General features: G+C 38.7%; 1 protein-coding gene across 1 annotated transcript in view; it reads right to left on the reverse strand.

Annotated features, from left to right (window-relative positions):
• The window catches only part of LOC106594483 (glucagon receptor), a 278,714-nt gene extending 270,247 nt beyond the window's left edge, over positions 1–8,467 (reverse strand). Inside the window, exon 1 of the mRNA XM_045719694.2 lies at positions 8,078–8,467. The gene's annotated coding sequence lies outside the window, so the exon portion shown is untranslated. The remainder of the gene's footprint in view (positions 1–8,077) is intronic.
• Between the last annotated feature and the right edge of the window lie 1,418 nt (positions 8,468–9,885).

Raw genomic sequence — 9,885 nt, forward strand, 5'->3', positions numbered from 1 at the left:
ATACAGGGTCAGTGCCAATACCACATTTATAATGTGCGAGGATACTGGAGTAATGAGGTAGATATATACATGTAGGCAGGGATTAGGAGAAGGTGACTGGTAGCCGGATAAATAGATACTAATATATACATGTAAACAGGAGTAATAGTGACCAGTAGCAGGATAAATAGATACTAATATATACATGTAAACAGGAGTAATAGTGACCAGTAGCAGGATAAATAGATATTAATATATACATGTAAACAGGAGTAATAGTGACCAGTAGCAGGATAAATAGATACTAATATATACATGTAAACAGGAGTAATAGTGACCAGTAGCAGGATAAATAGATATTAATATATACATGTAAACAGGAGTAATAGTGACCAGTAGCAGGATAAATAGATATTAATATATACATGTAAACAGGAGTAATAGTGACCAGTAGCAGGATAAATAGATATTAATATATACATGTAAACAGGAGTAATAGTGACCAGTAGCAGGATAAATAGATACTAATATATACATGTAAACAGGAGTAATAGTGACCAGTAGCAGGATAAATAGATACTAATATATACATGTAAACAGGAGTAATAGTGACCAGTAGCAGGATAAATAGATACTAATATATACATGTAAACAGGAGTAATAGTGACCAGTAGCAGGATAAATAGATACTAATATATACATGTAAACAGGAGTAATAGTGACCAGTAGCAGGATAAATAGATATTAATATATACATGTAAACAGGAGTAATAGTGACCAGTAGCAGGATAAATAGATATTAATATATACATGTAAACAGGAGTAATAGTGACCAGTAGCAGGATAAATAGATACTAATATATACATGTAAACAGGAGTAATAGTGACCAGTAGCAGGATAAATAGATATTAATATATACATGTAAACAGGAGTAATAGTGACCAGTAGCAGGATAAATAGATACTAATATATACATGTAAACAGGAGTAATAGTGACCAGTAGCAGGATAAATAGATACTAATATATACATGTAAACAGGAGTAATAGTGACCAGTAGCAGGATAAATAGATACTAATATATACATGTAAACAGGAGTAATAGTGACCAGTAGCAGGATAAATAGATACTAATATATACATGTAAACAGGAGTAATAGTGACCAGTAGCAGGATAAATAGATACTAATATATACATGTAAACAGGAGTAATAGTGACCAGTAGCAGGATAAATAGATACTAATATATACATGTAAACAGGAGTAATAGTGACCAGTAGCAGGATAAATAGATATTAATATATACATGTAAACAGGAGTAATAGTGACCAGTAGCAGGATAAATAGATACTAATATATACATGTAAACAGGAGTAATAGTGACCAGTAGCAGGATAAATAGATACTAATATATACATGTAAACAGGAGTAATAGTGACCAGTAGCAGGATAAATAGATATTAATATATACATGTAAACAGGAGTAATAGTGACCAGTAGCAGGATAAATAGATTCTAATATATACATGTAAACAGGAGTAATAGTGACCAGTAGCAGGATAAATAGATACTAATATATACATGTAAACAGGAGTAATAGTGACCAGTAGCAGGATAAATAGATACTAATATATACATGTAAACAGGAGTAATAGTGACCAGTAGCAGGATAAATAGATACTAATATATACATGTAAACAGGAGTAATAGTGACCAGTAGCAGGATAAATAGATATTAATATATACATGTAAACAGGAGTAATAGTGACCAGTAGCAGGATAAATAGATTCTAATATATACATGTAAACAGGAGTAATAGTGACCAGTAGCAGGATAAATAGATATTAATATATACATGTAAACAGGAGTAATAGTGACCAGTAGCAGGATAAATAGATACTAATATATACATGTAAACAGGAGTAATAGTGACCAGTAGCAGGATAAATAGATACTAATATATACATGTAAACAGGAGTAATAGTGACCAGTAGCAGGATAAATAGATATTAATATATACATGTAAACAGGAGTAATAGTGACCAGTAGCAGGATGAATAGATACTAATATATACATGTAAACAGGAGTAATAGTGACCAGTAGCAGGATAAATAGATATTAATATATACATGTAAACAGGAGTAATAGTGACCAGTAGCAGGATAAATAGATACTAATATATACATGTAAACAGGAGTAATAGTGACCAGTAGCAGGATGAATAGATTCTAATGGGAGTCAATAATTAATGAACAGCGTAGTGGCAGTAATACATCTAATCAATACTCATTTTAGCAGCAGTGTAGGTGTGAGAGGGAACAGTATCCAGAGTCTTGATGCACCGGTACCGTCTGCCAGACGGGAGCATGGAGAACAGTCCATGTCTCAAAACGATAGTGGTGAAACTTATCGGCAGCCCTGTTTTCAAAACCTTGTCTTGCAAGGATATCGACACTGAGCCTTTTTCTAAAATGTTTTATGAGTTAGAGAACATGTTGGGAAGGATCTTAGACCATCCCTCCTTCCAGAATCCTTCCAGATCCTTGATATCATTTGACGGCCTTTATGGACTGACCTCTTCTGTTCAAACCACAGGTTTTCAACGGGGTTCAAGTCAGGCGACTGAGATGGCTATTGCAAAATGATGATTTTGTAGTCAATGAACCATTTCTTTGTGGATTTATATGTGTTGCTTGGAGTTATTGTCTTGCTGGAAGATCCACTTGCAGCCAAATTTCATCCTCCTGGCAGGGACATCCAGGTTTTTGGCTACAATGTCCTGGTACTGGATACATTTTATGATGCCGTTGACCTTAACAAGGGACCCAGGACCAGTGGAAGCCAAATAGCCCCGTAACATAACAAATCCAGCAGCATATTTGACAGTAGGTATGGGGTTCTTTTCTGCTCATGCATTCTCATATCAACTCCAAACCCATCACTGGTGGAGGTGGCCAAAGAGCTCTAATTGACCAAAGCAACGGTTCCAATCCAAGTGGCAACACCGTTTAGCAAACTCCAGGCGTTTACATTAGTTAAATGACATTAAAATAGAGCTCACTCTCTATGCATAGCCCACAGTACATACATTACAGTCTGCTTTTCATGCATTGAAATACTGTAGGGTTCAGGGGGTAATGTTTGTAATTAGACCATATTACAATATTCAGTATCCCCATCACTAATTCGTGGAGTGAACTAGTATACATCATGGTCATGGAGCTGTTTAAACCAGGAACATACATCTCTGAGGCCACACACAATAGGTTTGGTGGTGGCAGTGAATACCTGAGTTTACCTAACAAAGCCTCAATGAATACATTACCTTAATGACCTGAAAAGGTGACCTAATAAAGCTCATGAATATATTACCTATTGAAGAAGCAGAAGCTGAAGAAGAAGCTAAAGAAGAAGAAGCTAGAGAAGAAGAAGCTGAAGAAGCACAAGAAGAAGAAGCTAAAGAAGAAGAAGCTAGAGAAGAAGAAGCTGAAGAAGCACAAGAAGAAGAAGCTAAAGAAGAAGAAGCTAAAGAAGAAGAAGCTGAAGAAGCTGAAGAAGAAGAAGCTAGAGAAGAAGAGGCTAGAGAAGAATCTGAAGAAGAAGAAGCTAGAGAAGAAGAGGCTAGAGAAGAATCTGAAGAAGAAGAATCTGAAGAAGTTGAAACAGAAGAAGAAGAAGAAGGTCCAATATCCTGATAAGAATTGTCACCAGCTTTTTAAAATTAAATTGTCCTGGGATTTTGGGGGGAAAGTTTGCATAGAAAATAAATGCAACAATTGTCTGCTATAGTGCGTTTCCATGTAACTATGGCATATTCTATGGGGGTGCCACAGGGTTCAATTCTTGGGCCAACTCTTTTCTCTGTATCAATGATGTCGCTCTTGCTGCTGGTGAGTCTCTGATCCACCTCTACGCAGACGATATCATTCTGTATACTTTTGGCCCTTCTTTGGACACTGTGTTAACAACCCTTCAGACGAGCTTCAATGCCATACAACTCTCCTTCCGTGGCCTCCAACTGCTCTTAAATACAAGTAAAACTAAATGCATGCTCTTCAACCGATCGCTGCCCGCACTTGCCCGCCCATCCAGCATCACTACTCTGGACGGTTCTGACTTAGAATATGTGGACAACTACAAATACCTAGGTGTCTGGTTAGACTGTAAACTCTCCTTCCAGACTCACATCAAACATCTCCAATCTAAAGTTAAATCTAGAATTGGCTTCCTATTTCGCAACAAAGCATCCTTCACTCATGCTGCCAAACATACCCTCGTAAAACTGGCCATCCTACCGATCCACGACTTCGGTGATGTCATTTACAAAATAGCCTCCAATACCCTACTCAATAAACTGGATGCAGTCTATCACAGTGCCATCCGTTTTGTCACCAAATCCCCATATACTACCCACCACTGCGACCTGTACGCTCTCGTTGGCTGGCCCTCGCTTCATACTCGTCGCCAAACCCACTGGCTCCAGGTCATCTACAAGACCCTGCTAGGTAAAGTCCCCCCATATCTGAGCTCACTGGTCACCATAGCAGCACCCACCTGTAGCACACGCTCCAGCAGGTATATCTCTCTGGTCACCCCCAAAGCCAATTCCTCCTTTGGCCGTCTCTCCTTCCAGTTCTCTGCTGCCAATGACTGGAACAAACTACAAAAATCTCTGAAACTGGAAACACTTATCTCCCTCATTACCTTTAAGCACCAGCTGTCAGAGCAGCTCACAGGTCACTGCCCCTGTACATAGCCCATCTATAATTTAGCCTAAACAACTACCTCTTCCCCTACTGTATTTATTTATTTATTTTGCTCCTTTGCATCCCATTATTTCTATTTCTACTTTGCACTTTCTTCCACTACAAATCTACCATTCCAGTGTTTTACTTGCTATATTGTATTTACTTTGCCACCATGGCCTTTTTTGCCTTTACCTTCCTTATCTCACCTCATTTGCTCACATAGTATATAGACTTATTTTTCTACTGTATTATTGACTGTATGTTTGTTTTACTCCATGTGTGTTGTTGTATGTGTCGAACTGCTTTGCTTTATCTTGGCCAGGTCGCAATTGTAAATGAGAACTTGTTCTCAACTTGCCTACCTGGTTAAATAAAGGTGAAATAAAAAACTAAAAAAACTATCTTGTGTCGATATAAAAAGCTGGAAGTAATGAAGTCACACCTAAAAAAAATATGAACTTTTTCGCAAAAACTACAGTGTCAAATAAAAATGAAGTGGTTGAAGTGTTTCCATTACACATTTAGGCAAATGGTGCATTAATGAATTGGCGACAGACTGTATGCCTTCCCATCTATCTGTTTCATGTCTCTGGTAGCCCAAAGCCAGCATGGATAGAATGCAATAATTCACTAATATCTGCCATATTCTAATACTTGTCATTTGCCAACATATCTCCACGGTCTGTGCCGTGGTGAAACTTGCACTCCTGTATACCTGAAATAATTGAATGGCGAAACTTGCAAGCTAACCAGAAAAGGGCGGCAGGAAGCCTAGTGGTTAAGAGCGTTGGGCCAGTAACCGAAAGGTTGCTGGTTCAAATCCATGAGCCGACTAGATGAGAAATCTGTTTATGTTCCCTTCAGCAAGCCACTTAACCCTAGTTCATCCTGTAAATCGTGCTGAATAAGAGCATCTACTGAAATGTAAAAGCAAGGTGAAGCAAGTCAGGCATTTTTGAAAGTCAGGACAATTTTGCAAGCAGTAGGCATTTAGAATACTGAAGATGTCCATGAACAAAAATGGATGTAGCAACTACTGATTGCCCCTTTAAGTCTATCAACAGTCTGCGAGTTTGAGCATGTGTCCATTAGGCCTTTTGATTTATTGTTTTATCAGCATGAATTAGATTAAGCAATAAAAGCCCCACTTTTATTCCATACGCTGGGATCCGCACAATGCAGCTGTTGCAAGAGTGCATTTTTCACTGGCTGTCCGCTGGTTTAGAAAACAATGATTGATAGGCAGCTTAAACTTCTTGAATTCAAACATTATTGGGTTCAAATATACATTTACATTTGTGAACAGCAATCCACAACAACCACAATCCGCAAGGCGCAAATAGCTAAATGAGAGAGCAGCAGTGTGATTCATATCAATGCTCTATGTAGATATCATTAATAAGTGATATCTGTGTTGCAGTAGACTACACAACTGCTTTCATCCTTACCTCCAAGCGTTTATTCAAATTGAATAATCTTTGGATGCTGACAGCAGTCACACCATTGGAAGACATAGTTTGGACTGTAGTTTACAGAAAGAAGCCCATTCCTGCTCTTTTCCCGTGATCCATCAAACACATTTGGTGTGTCATCATAGTGGTCTCTGACTTGTGGTCAGACTCACTTGGCTGGAACAATGTTGATTTGTATGTTATTGAGGAAACAAAGAAGTGTCAAAGATTATTTTCTTACACATCCTTTCTGAATTTAAAAGTAATTCTCGAAGTAATCTAGTTTTTCAAAATAATCTGTAATCTGATTACAATATTTTTGTACTTTTTGTGGATTACAGTTACACGTTTTTTTGCAATCCCTTACATGAAACGATTACATGTAATCCGTTACTCCCCAACCATGGATAAGCATATATAGAGTCATGGAAATAATATATACTATGTAGCCTTTGAATTGACAGAGATTTCTAGAAGGTTCTGAAATTCTGATCCGTTAGGGTTTGACGTGCACTCTCGCGCTTTCACTCGCCTCCAGCGCATGCCTGGGACTAGAGTCGTGCAACAGCGTGGCTAATTGCGCTGATAATCGCCAACAAATATTTCATATTATCTGGAACAGATGCTGCTGTCATAAAGTGTGAAAACAGAAAAGGAAACACTATTCTGTATGTTACAATTACAAAACAGAGACATTGTCCACCGTAGCACGAACAAGTGCTGCGAAACTGGAAAATATGGTTAGGCCTACGCATTAGGTAAATTCACCACCCAGCCCTACTCATAAAGCCCTACTCATATTTATATATATAAATCTCAAAATACTATTTTTATACCATTGTGTGAATGCTGTATTTACATATTGTACATCAAAGGCAAACTTGCGGTACATTTTGAAATATGACATTCATCTCTACACAACGTAACCATTATCAAACAGCTGGTAATATCGTTTGTTGTTTCTAATTCTGAAATAAATATTGCAGATATTTTTTATACAACTTCTTATGAAATATTTTACGTTTGAAATAAATAATTAGCACTTTTTAATCATAAAAACATGCGTTCCATTCCTCCTATTTAGTGAAAATGCTTGCCTACATATAGTTAGAAAGGACCCTTATAAATGCTATGTCAGAGCAAAGCCTACACAAGAATCCTCCTTAGTTGAACCAAAATGTAACTTGAAAAACTATTATAGACAGATTTGTTTCAAGAAGTAGCCTCTCCTCCCATACATTCAACCTAAAAACACGAATTATTACAGCAGTAATATTTAGCCAGAGTACAGGCTACCACTTCAGGCTGAGAATTTAGTTTCACTCTATTTCTCAGGCGGACACCCCCAGGCTACATCATAATCCCATGCCCCCAGAACAGCGCGGTAGGCAAGGGGGCAGTGCCCACTGCCAGCTAAGGGATCCAGAAGTCAGCAGCAAAAATGCCAATCATATCGAAGCGCTAAGAACCCGTGTACTACTAGTCTATCTCCCCATCTCTCTCTCCCCCTCTCTGTGTCTCTCTCTCTCTCCCTCTCCCCCCTCTCTCTCTCTCTCTCTCTCTCTCTCTCTCTGTGTGTGTGTCTCGCTGTCTCTCTGTCGCTCTCTCGACATTAAGCAAATATAACACAATAAACCAGGCATTGCGTAAAACAGATGTGTCGTCAGTGAAACACTGTGACCTTTAGATCTGAGAATAAATAACTTTTAATGAAGCTAAATGTTATTACAACATAATCTAGAAGTTTTTGCAATGCACGAGGCTACTCAAAATAAAACATACAAAGCCCATAACCATAAAAACGTAGTGTAAAACTACCATTATCGTCATTAGGATATAATTTTCAAACTGCAGCATTACAAATTACGGTAGTAGGGTAGTTTAGTGGGCTAGCCTACCTTTGGCAGCATCGACCTCCTTTCGCTGTTCCCTTTCTCAGTTTCACCACTGGTCATCTTCTGAGGAACCGCTGGAAAGCGGACTATATCCTGCCGAACGAGCTGCGCTAATCCAACTTTCAAAGAAATAGAAAGAGAATGCAAAAAAACGGTCAAGTGTTCTAGAACCGACAGTAAGGACTACAGAGTTTGACGCGGATCTTTGATGTACTTCTAGTCTCAGAACTCGATTCGGAGGAGCGGAGGAGAAATCGACCGGCGCGCGTTTGGGTGCAATGAGAGGAGAGCCACACAGTCAGTGCGCGCGGTGTCAGTTTTGCACCGGTGTGACGTCAAACAGAAGGGGTCCCGACTCTGTAGCTGCTTGTTGGAGTATCATCGCTCTCTTATCTTATTAGCCACCAAAGACGATAAAGAGAGAAACGATGCGCACAGGTATGTCCATCATATTCCGTTTTAATGACTGTACGATTTTACTTGGAGTCTCCAAACAAAACATGTTGCAAAATATGTTATCCTACTACTGGTGTAGGATCTTAATTTGAGCCAGTTTGCTACAGCGGGAAAATAATCCTGCAGCAACAGGAAATGTAAATTATTAAATGGATTACAATTAATGGACATTTAGTGATTGATAGGCCTACATTTTTCATTAAGGAAAATCAAGTCTGTAATTTCCATTTAGAAATGTAAAACTAGAGGAGCCTTTTTAAACCACAAATAAAATACAGGTTTTACATTTCTTGCATTGCTTTGAAAAGTAATCCTGCAACAGGGTGATCAAATTAAGATCCTACATCTGTATGTATAAGTGTAGGACAGTGCTCTCCAACCCTAACCTGATTCAGTTTATCAACCAGCTAATTGTTAGAATCAGGTGTGCTAGACTAGGGTTAGAGTGAAAACTTGCTCTCCAGGAACAGGGTGAAAACCTCTCCAGGAACAGGGTTAAACTTTTTTTTATTTTTACTAGGCAAGTCAGTTAAGAAAAAAATCTTATTTTCAATGACAGCCTAGGAACACTGGGTTATTGCCTTGTTCAGGGGCAGAACGACAGATTTGTACCTTGTCAGCTCAGTGATTTGAACTTGCAATCTTTCGGTTACTAGCCCAACGCTCTAACCAGTTGGCTACCCTGCCACCCCAAACTTAAAGCAGGGTAGCTCTCATGGAACAGGGTTGGAGTTAAAATCTACAGGAGGGTAGCTTTCTCCAGGAACAGGGCTGGAGTTAAAATCTACAGGAGGGTAGCTCGCATGGAACAGGGTTGGAGTTAAAATCTACAGGAGGGTAGCTTTCTCCAGGAACAGGGCTGGAGATAAAATTTACAGGAGGGTAGCTCTCCAGGAACAGGGTTGGAGTGTAAGTCTACAGGAGGGTAGCTCTCCAGTAACAGGGTTGTAGAGCCCTGGTGTTGGCTAATTTCACACAGACACATGTTAGTTGCACCTTAATTGGGGAGAACAGGCTCGTGTTAATGAATGGAGGAGATTGAGTGGAACGGTATCCAACGCATGGTTTCCATGGTTTCCAGGTGTTTGGTGCCATTCCATTTGCTCTGTTCCAGACATTATTATAAGCCGTTCTCCCCTCAGCAGCCTCCTGTGACACAGGTTGGAAAGTGTTAGAGCAGTAACTTCTACTGACGACAAGTGTAAAAAATAACAGAATGAATGAATGAATGTTATTTTGGTGTCAAATTGTTGGCAACCCATCCCTTAAGGGAATAATTGACACACAAAGAAACATTAAAATGATTCACAGTGATAATTCACAATGATATTTCACCATGATAATTCAGTAATAAT

Source organism: Salmo salar, chromosome 06 (assembly GCF_965601325.2).
Source record: "Salmo salar chromosome 06, fSalSal1, whole genome shotgun sequence".
Lineage (NCBI taxonomy): Eukaryota > Metazoa > Chordata > Actinopteri > Salmoniformes > Salmonidae > Salmo > Salmo salar.